Below are 9017 nucleotides of genomic sequence, written 5' to 3'. Positions count from 1 at the left end.
CACTCAGAGCAAAATCACTGGGATTTGGGCTCCTAAGTTGCTCAGACAGGTTTGAAGTGGAGTTGGGCAAAATGTTTTGGAGAAATAGTTTATTTGCCAAAAAATTACATTTCAGGTTGATTTAAATTATTCATGAATCCATGTCGAGTTTGCTGAATAGTTTCAATGAACAGAAAAAGGTGCAGTCGCTTCCCTTCTAGCCTTTAGCCCAGTGGCTGGGCCCTCAGCTTGGGAGCCCCAGGTTCAATCTCCTTGTGTGATGTGGGGCAGGAATTGGAATGTGGGTCTCCCCCCCTCAGGTGAGGGCTGGAACTGCTGGGCTCTGGGCAGCTGATGTGGGGCTCCCCCAATCTGGATATTTCTGTTATTTGTTCTAGAAATGCCACACCTATCTCCTCCTCCTGATTTGGTGGTCTATAGTAGACCCCCTCTCATGACATAGGGGAAAAAATAGAGGTTTTTATCTTAAACCATTTTAAGTCACTGCTGCCACCCACTAGGAACCTATCTCCTGCCCAATCCCTAGCACGAATCAAGAACCCGGGGAAAATAGGTGCCCCTCTGCTTATCTTACCTTCTGGGCCCAATTCAGCAGCTCTGCTCAGAGGCAGATCCTCAGTTCAGGTCCCAGTCAGAATCTGGCCAGAGAAGGAGGTGCCTGCCTCTCATCGCTTTCAGCCCAATAATTAAAGCACTCACCTGCAATATGAAGGGACCCAGGTTCACTTCCCCTCCCTCTGAAGGAGAGGAAGGACTTGAACTGGGGTCTCCCACCCTTCAGAGGAGAGTGCTTGAGATATATGTTCCAGCAAATGAAGTTAGGCTGGCTGGTCTATAATTCTCTGGGTCGTCTTTGTACCTATCTTAAAAAAGTGGAACAATGTGCCCTTCTCCAGTCCTGGGTCCTCATCCCTCTTCCAGGAGTTCTCAAAGATAATCATTAATAGCTCTGAGATGGCTTCAGCCAGTTCCTTAAGTGCCCTCAGATGAATTTAATCAGGCACCACCAACTTGAATACATCTACCTTATCTAAATATTCTTTAACCTGTTCTTTCCTCTATTTTGGCTGGCATTCCTCCCCCCTTGCAGTTAATATTAATTGTGTTGAGTATCTGGTCACAATGAACCTTTTTAGTGAAGACTGAAGAAAAAATAGGCATTAAACACCTCAGTGTCAGTGACTGGGACATGGGTGATCATGCCCAGTGGTCAGAGCAGGAGTCAGTAGCCAGGGGTCAGAGCTGATGTCAGGAATCTGAGTCAAGAATCAGAATGGGGTTAACCAGAATGAGACAAATCAGGGACAAGGCTGAGGCCAAGATAGACAGCACAGCACTGGAACAAGGCAGGTGCAGACCTTATCATAGCTATGAGCAATGGTCTGAGCAGCAGCTTGCTGCTGGGTATAAGAGCTGCTCTGCTGACCAATCAGGTGCTGTAGCCAAACAGCCTAGTACAGGCCAGCTGCACACATTAGGATCCCCAGAGACTGGTTCTGCTGCAGGCCTTGATTCCTGACACTCAGCCTTCTTGAGGTTGTCAGTTATTAGCTTCCTTCTTTGCTAAGTAGGGGGCCTGCACTTTCCTTCATCTTTGTCTTGCTCATAACATATTTATAGAATCTCTTCTTATTGCCTTTTTGTGCCTAGCTAGTTTTCTGACTTGGCCTTTCTCATTTTGTCCCTATGTGCTTCTGCTGGTCTCCTGTGCTCGTTCTTAGCAACTTGTCCATGTTTCCACTTTGTGTAGGATTCCCGTTTGGTTTTCAGGTCATTAAAAAGCTCCTGATGGAGCCATATTGGTCTCTTACTGTTCTCCCAATCTTTCCTTAGCATCAGGACAGCTTGCTGTTGCGCCTTTAGTAGTGTCTCTTTGACAAACTGCCAGCTCTCCTGAACTCCTTTTTCCTGTAGATTTTCTTCCCATGTGGCCTTAGCTGCCGGTTCTCAGAGTTTATTGAAGTCCATTTTCCTTGTTCTGCTGCTCTCACTCCTTCCTTTCCATAGAATCATGAAATCTATCATTTCATGGTCACTTTCACCCAAACTGGCTTCAACCAGGGCTGGCTCCAGGCACCAGCTAAGCAAGCTCGTGCTTGGGGCCCCAGATTCTACAGGGCGACATTCCACCCAATCCTAGGGCAGCACGGCCGCTTTTTTTTTTTTTCTTTTTTTGGTTCAGTGCTCCGGCGGCCCTGTAGGGGGCGGAAGAGGGGAGCACCCTGCAGCAAACTCAGCAGAGCAGCCCGCGTCCTTCCCTCCCTTCCGTCCAGAGCAGAGCATTTGTTGGGATCCAGTTATATTTTACCTAAGGTTCCAAGCCCTGGCAAGCCAATTAAAACTAATTACACAGAAGCTTGGGTCACAGTCCCTGCAGAAATGTTCAGAATAATTTTGGGATCTCCCATCTCCTCCTGCTTCCTCCCCTTCCCCCCCATTAGACCGGGTGCACACTCTGCAGCACAGGGAGTCCCCTGGCTCCAGCCGCCCTGTAGCGTTTTTTCTTTTGTTTTTCCCTGCTTTGCCTGCCACGCCATTGTTTCTCTCCCCCCCCCCCGCTTTGCTGCTCCAGCCGCACTGTGTCCCCCCCACTCCCCCCTGCTTTGCTGCTCCAGCCGTGCCATATCCCCCCACTCCTCCCTGCTTTGCTGCTCCAGCTGCGCTGGGGTTTTTTTTTCCCCCTCTGCTCTGGTGGCCCTGACTTTTTTTTTTTTTTTTTTTTGCTTGGGGTGGCAAAAAAGCCAGAGCCGGCCCTGGCTTCAACCTTCAGATTCACAACCAATTCCTTCCATCCCATTAGTCAGAATCACGTCTAAAAATGACTTTTCCCCTAGTTACTTCCTCCACCTTCTGAAACAAAAGGTCATCCCTGATCCATTTCAAAAACTTACTGGAACCTTTTCTGTTTTGCTGTGTTGCTTTTCCAACAGGTATCTGGGGCAGCTAAAGTCTCCCATTACTATCAGGTCTTGCATTTGGATTGGGCAGGAAATAGGCATATGGGTGCCATGTGGGTGGCAGCAATGTACGTGACTAGAGGCAGAAACAGGCACTTCAGGGACTGCTACTGCAAACACTTAGGCTCCAAGTGAGTGTTAGCTACTAGTAGCAGATTCTGATGGGAAGCAGCTCCTGACAGGCTGACCAGCTTCACCTGCTTGGAGCTCAGCCCCTTCTCATGCTGCTCCAGTGCTCGCGTTCCCCCCTTCTCCCTGACTCAGACCCTCTTTCATGAATCCTGCCTCCCCCTGTATGAAATATGGAGCAATAATATATGAGAGAGCCCGCAAGGGCCTGATCCTGCAAACCCTCCCATTTCACACATCACGTTGGTCTGAGGGGGTGCTGCTGTGACCCACCCACCCCCGCTTACCTCCACCTCCTCCGTGAGCATGCTGCAGCATCCTGCTTCTCCCCACTCCCAGTCCTTGCACCGCAAAACAGCTGATTCACGGGGCAGGAGGGGGAATGCGGCACGCTGCGGAAAGAGGTGGGGATTTGGGGATGGGATCCAATAGGGGCAGGGAGGGGGTGGAGTTAGGGCGGGGACTTTGGGATGGGGGCGGGTCCGGGGGTGGGAAAAGGGTAGAGTCAAGTCAGGGCAGGGCGGCGGGAGCGCCTATTGGCGCCAGAGAAAGTTGGTGCCTATATCTGTGACTAAGGGCTGCTGGGGAAGTGGCTGGGGAGATGGGGGACTTTCAGGGGGTGTCGGTGGCTGGGAGCATCTGTGCTGAGCAGCAAGGACACAACACCAGAGCTGGGCTCTGCTCCCCGCCTGCTCCTGTTCCCTGTTTGGGAAGGAGCGGGGCTGGGGGGAGGGGAACTCATGGGATTCACAAGACTCCAGCCCTTTGGCTCAGCGCCCAGGGACTCTTTCGCTCCAGCTTCCTGCTGATTACAGCGGTGACAGGACCCTGCTGCCTTCAGCACCAGCCCGGAGCCCCCCAGAGACGTTACTGACATTCAGATTTTGCCATTAAAACTCCCTCCGGGGTCGGGGCTGGGGGGACTTTCTCTGATGGTTGGAACCAGCCCCTGGGCCAGCCCCAGGCTCTGCCGACACCAGCTCCTGAGCCTGCAGCTGAGGGGAGCAGGGTGGGGAGTTGTATGGGCCCGTAGTGCCGGGCTCCATGAATATTCAGGGCCTGTGGGCTCGGCTCCACCAATGTTCAGGGCTGGGTCTCTCCTCCGGCCCGACCTGCTGCCCCCACACGCCTCCCAGCCCCTCCTGCTGCCCCTCGGTGATTTAAAAGGGCCTGGGGGCCCCCAGCTGCTGCCGCCACCACCACCACCGGCAGCACAGTGGGACTGTCCATGTTACAGAGCTTTCCCGGCGATAAAAAATAACCACCTGGTGATAAAGCGCTGCCTATACTGGCGCTTTTCAGTGCTAAAACTTTTGTCGCTCAGGGATGTGTTTTTTCACTCCCCTGAAAGACTAAAGATTAGCGCTGAAAGTGGCAGTGTAGGCACAGCCTAAGGTGGCTTCCTGCCTGCTCTGCACCTCTCTGGGAAGTGGCCAGCACATCCCTGTGGCCTCGGAGGGGTGGGGGGGGCACACGTTGCCCCCACCCTGAGCACTGAGCCACTGCCAGAGGGGTGTGCGGGTCGCTTTCAGGAGCTGGCGCTGCCCGAGTTAAGCACCCACCCACTGACTCCTCCTGCACCCCATCCCCCTGCCCCATCCCAGAGCCTGCACCCAAACTCCCTCCCAGAGCCCGAACCCCCTCCTGCACCCAAACTCCCTCCCAGAGCCTTAGGCAGGTGCGGGTGGGGGGACTTGGTGCCGTTCTGAGCACCACCAAAAATTATCCAAACCTGCCGCCTCTGGGGAGAGGCAGGAAAGTGACTCTGCACCAACAGCCCCTTCTTGTCCCAGCTCTGCTGTCGGGCGGCGGGGGGGTCTGCGAGTCCTAGAGCTGCTGCCCGCCCTGACCCTCCCTGGCTTTGCTCCCCTCAGCGCCTGCGGGAGTCCAGCCTGCTCCAGCCTGCCTCGGGGCTTTGACTACACTGGCGCTTTGCAGCGCTGCAGAGGGTGTGTTTTCACACCCTGCTGCAGCGCTGCAAATTTCCAAGTGTAGCCAAGCCCTGAGTCACTCCGGATTTCAGCTCCCCTCCCCCCGGCAGCCTCCCCCCTCCCCTTCCTCATTCTGCCTCCATCCAGGACGGTGGTATGAGAGAGTGGGGGGTGGGAACTGGCTGGTGCTTTTTGCTGCTGTTGCGTTATGTCCCCAGCCGGGCAGGTCTGTGGCGGTCGGTGCTGGGCAGGGGAATTACTGAGAACCCAGCGATCCCTGGGGGCAGGAACAGCAGCTCGGGGTGGGGCGGCACTGACACCCCTGCACTGGCTCACCCAGCAAACTGCCCCTGCCAGGCCAGCTCCAGGCCCTGCGGGGGGGGCTGGTACTTTAAGAGGAATTTGCTCCGCCCCAACCAGCCAGGGACGCGGACCGTTACTTTCACTTTTGAAGCGTGTATAAGCCCCAGGCGTGGGGGCTCGGGCCCGTCAATTCAGCTACAGATGTAACACCGGTAACGCTGACGGATCCGGTCCCAAACCCTCCGGCTCCGTGACCCGTGTGCGGAACTGGGGCTGCAGCCTCGGTGAGTGACATGGGGATCAGGGCTGGATTTAGGGGCAGGTAACCGAGGCGACTGCCTGGGTGCCAGGCTGGGGGGCGCCGGGCTCGGGGGCTGTTTGTTGTTAGCGGTAAAAGGAAAAATCGAACGTGTGAAGTGAAATGTTCCAGGTTTTCCTGCGCTCTGCAGGAATTTGCTACTTAGGATGCGCTCTGCAGTCGCACAGAAACTGAGCATGCTCAGTAACATCTGTTTAAGCCACCGCCCTTCACCTGGTCCTCGCTAGGGGTGAGATTCTGCTTGTGGCTTTTTACAAGGGTTAAAAAGGGGCAAAGGGGGCGAATTGGAGCAGGGGGTGGCCAGGGTCTGAGCAGGGGACGAAAATTGACTAGTCAGGGGGGTGAAACAGCTAAAAGCAGGGTTAGGAAGGGGCTGAAGGGCAAAATCAGGGATGGGGGTGGAAGGAGTGGGAGCTAAGCCCAGGGGTGAGGGGGTGCCAGAGGGTAAAACCCTGGCACAGGCAGGGGCAGAGGGGTGGGTGGCAAGTTTGTAGAAATTTTGGTGGTGCCCAGAACCCGCCTGCCCCAACTCTGCCCCCCCAAACTCTGCCTCCACCTGCCTAAGGCTCTGGGTGGGGTTTCGGGGGGAGGTATGGGGTGCAGGTCCTGGGCTGGGGATTAGGGTGCCGGCGGGGGGCCGGCTTTGGGAGGGCGTTGGGGTGCCGGCTCTGGGCTGGGGGTGGGGGTGTAGGACGGGGTGAGGGGTGCAGGCTCTGGGAGGGAGTTTGGGTGCTGGGTGCAGGCTCTGGGCTGGGGCAGGGGGGGAGGGGTGCAGGCTTTGGGATGGAGTTTGGGTGCAGGCTCTGGGCTGGGGTGGGGCATAGGAAGGGGAGGTGGTGCACACTCTGGGAGGGAGTTTGGGGATAGGACAACCAGTTCTATAAGGGCTGCTAAATTTAACAAAGCTCCGGCCCAAGCTCACTTCCCCTCCTCTCCTGCCCTGCCCCTTTCTCCTCCTCTCCCTGCTTCCCGTGAATCAGATGTTCACGGAAGCCTGAACAAGCAGCAGGCAGGCAGGTAAGCTGGAGCAGGGGGGAGGGGAGGTGCGGCTGGGCTCCTGCCCCGGGCTCTGGGTCCGGCCGGGCGGCGCGGTGGGGGCTGGGCTCCTGCCACCCTGGGGTCCGGGCGGCGCGGCGGGGCTCGGCTCCTGCTGCCCCGGAGTCCGCGTCCGGGTCCGGCCGAGCGGCGCGGCTCAGCTCCTGCCCCGGCGTCCGGGCTCCAGCCCCAGCCCAGCTGGGCCCCCATCTCCAGGCCGCAAGGTCAGGGAGCAGGGAGGGCGTGTTGGATAGAGGGCAGGGGAGTTGAGGGGGGGGGATTAGTGTTGGTGCAGTCAGAGGGCCGGGAACAGGGGGATGGAAGGGGGGTAAGGGTCAGCGGGCAGTCAGAAAGGCGCAGGGGTTGGATGGGGCAGTCTGGGGCAGTTACGGGTAAGGATTCCAGGGACAGTCAGGGGACAGGGGGAAGGGGTGGTTGGATGGGGGAGGGGTCCCGGGTTGCCATCCGGACTGAGAGAAGGGGGTGGATGGGGTGTCAAGGGGCAGTCAGGGGACAGGGGAGGGGGGTGGAGAGGGCATGGGTAGCAGCGGGCTGTCAAGGAACATGGAGGTTGGATGGGACAGGAGTGGGGGCATGACCCCTCTTGGGGTGAGGAGGAGGGAACTGGTTGTTAATATTTTGGCAGCTCATCACTGGATAGGAGGGAGTGCAGGGTGAGGGCTGTGGGGCTGAGGATGAGGGGTTCATGCTGTGGGGGGGCTCAGGGCTAGGGCAGAGGGGTGGGGTGAGGGCTGTGGGGCTAAGGATGAGCGGTTCATGCTGTGGGGGGGCTCAGGGCTGGGGCAGAGGATCAGGGTGCAGGGGGATGAGGGTTGGGGCTGAGGGGTTCATGATGTGGGGGGGCTCAGGGCTAGGGCAGAGGTTTGGGGTGCGGGGGGAGGAGGGCTCGGGCTGGGGCGGGGGGCTGAGGGCTTCAGGATGCGGGAGGGGGCTCAGGGCTAGGGCCGAGGGTTGGGGCCGGGGGGGCTCCTGAGGTGGGGGGACTCAGGCTGGGGCTGAGGATTAGGGTGCAGCCTGCCTTGCCATTAGTGGAGGGCAGGCACTAGGATTATGGGGCAGCAGACAGCAGTTCTGCAGGGAGCCGATCTCCGACAGCACAGAGCAGGCAGGGGAGAGGTGCGCGCTGCTTTTTGTCAGGCAGGGATGCGGTGTGGCTCAGGGGACACGCAGGAAGAGGGGTGGCAGGCGGGGGCTGGGACCTGCTCCAGGCAGGGACGCAGTGCGGCGGGGCGGGGTGGGGGGAGAGTGGAGGCCCGCAGTGTTCGGGTCCCGATCCAGGCAGGGCCAGGGGAGAGACCCAGCTCCAAATACTGCTGGAGCAGGGCCCCCAGCCCTGACTATTCCTGGAGCCCGGGCACCGCACACATATATAACCTGCCGCCCATGGGCAGAGGGGTGGGTGCACCAGAGGGGATTTTTTATTTCCCCTCTCACAGACAAAAACTTCACACCATTGGCTTCCCAGGGCTGGGTTCTTAAAGGCACAGGCATCCCAATGCCTAGTCACTGCAGCTTCTCTTTGATGTAACCTACTGAGCTGCTGCAGCAGGAGACTTTATTCAGTGAGACCAGGCCTTCCCTACAGCCCCCCGCCTCCACCCCAGACTTAGTGAGGGACAATGGGGCCAGGGGGGTATTATGTCATTCAATCATTCAACCCATAAAATAGCACACATTCTGCCACACTGAACCCCCCCCCCCAACAGTAACCTAGCTAATAATAATATTAAATAATTTCAACTCATATAATGAAAAATGTGTGTATACTGTATATGAGATGATATGAGAAATGAAAATGAGCTTGCTTTGGGATTTTACAAGGCACTTATATCATTTAAACACATTTGGTACCTTGAATAATGATAACACTTCTTGCAAATCACATAAATAGGGATCTCATGGTCCCCTTCCCTCACCCATTGCAAAGGCACAGGGGTTATTGCTGGCTGCCCTAGGGCTGCAGAAAACCCTATGGGCAATACATATGGAAAGAACAGGATCAACTTATACAGAGAGCTGAAGGAGACTCCCATAGTGCATTAACTAACACTTAATAAATACATCAAAATTAAATACATTACAGAGATAAGAGCCTGTCATGACAGACTTTACTTCATGAGAAGGTCCAGAGAGAGAAGACCCAGAGGGAGTAATGGGAGGGGCAATCCTAGGGAGATCAAAGGGGCTGGTGGAGGAAACAGACAGAGAACAATGGTAGAGGCAGAGTCACTGCAGGGTTGAACCAGTCTTCTGCCTCTCCCCTGTGGGTGGAAACACTGATCACTATCACTATAGGAGGGACCAGTAGAATGGAATGCCCAG

General features: G+C 56.5%; 2 protein-coding genes across 2 annotated transcripts in view; both read left to right on the top strand.

The window, feature by feature from the left end:
• Positions 1-5488: 5488 nt before the first annotated feature.
• Positions 5489-9017, top strand: part of LOC120383991 (butyrophilin subfamily 1 member A1-like) — a 50518-nt gene continuing 46989 nt past the window's right edge. Inside the window, exon 1 of the mRNA XM_039502324.1 lies at positions 5489-5604. The gene's annotated coding sequence lies outside the window, so the exon portion shown is untranslated. The remainder of the gene's footprint in view (positions 5605-9017) is intronic.
• LOC120383979 (butyrophilin subfamily 1 member A1-like) overlaps positions 5560-9017 on the top strand; it is a 275840-nt gene continuing 272382 nt past the window's right edge. Inside the window, exon 1 of the mRNA XM_039502313.1 lies at positions 5560-5604. The gene's annotated coding sequence lies outside the window, so the exon portion shown is untranslated. The remainder of the gene's footprint in view (positions 5605-9017) is intronic.

The sequence above is a fragment of the Mauremys reevesii genome, linkage group 15 (assembly GCF_016161935.1).
Source record: "Mauremys reevesii isolate NIE-2019 linkage group 15, ASM1616193v1, whole genome shotgun sequence".
Taxonomy (NCBI): Eukaryota; Metazoa; Chordata; order Testudines; family Geoemydidae; genus Mauremys; species Mauremys reevesii.
This window is presented reverse-complemented; position numbering and strand designations above follow the sequence as displayed.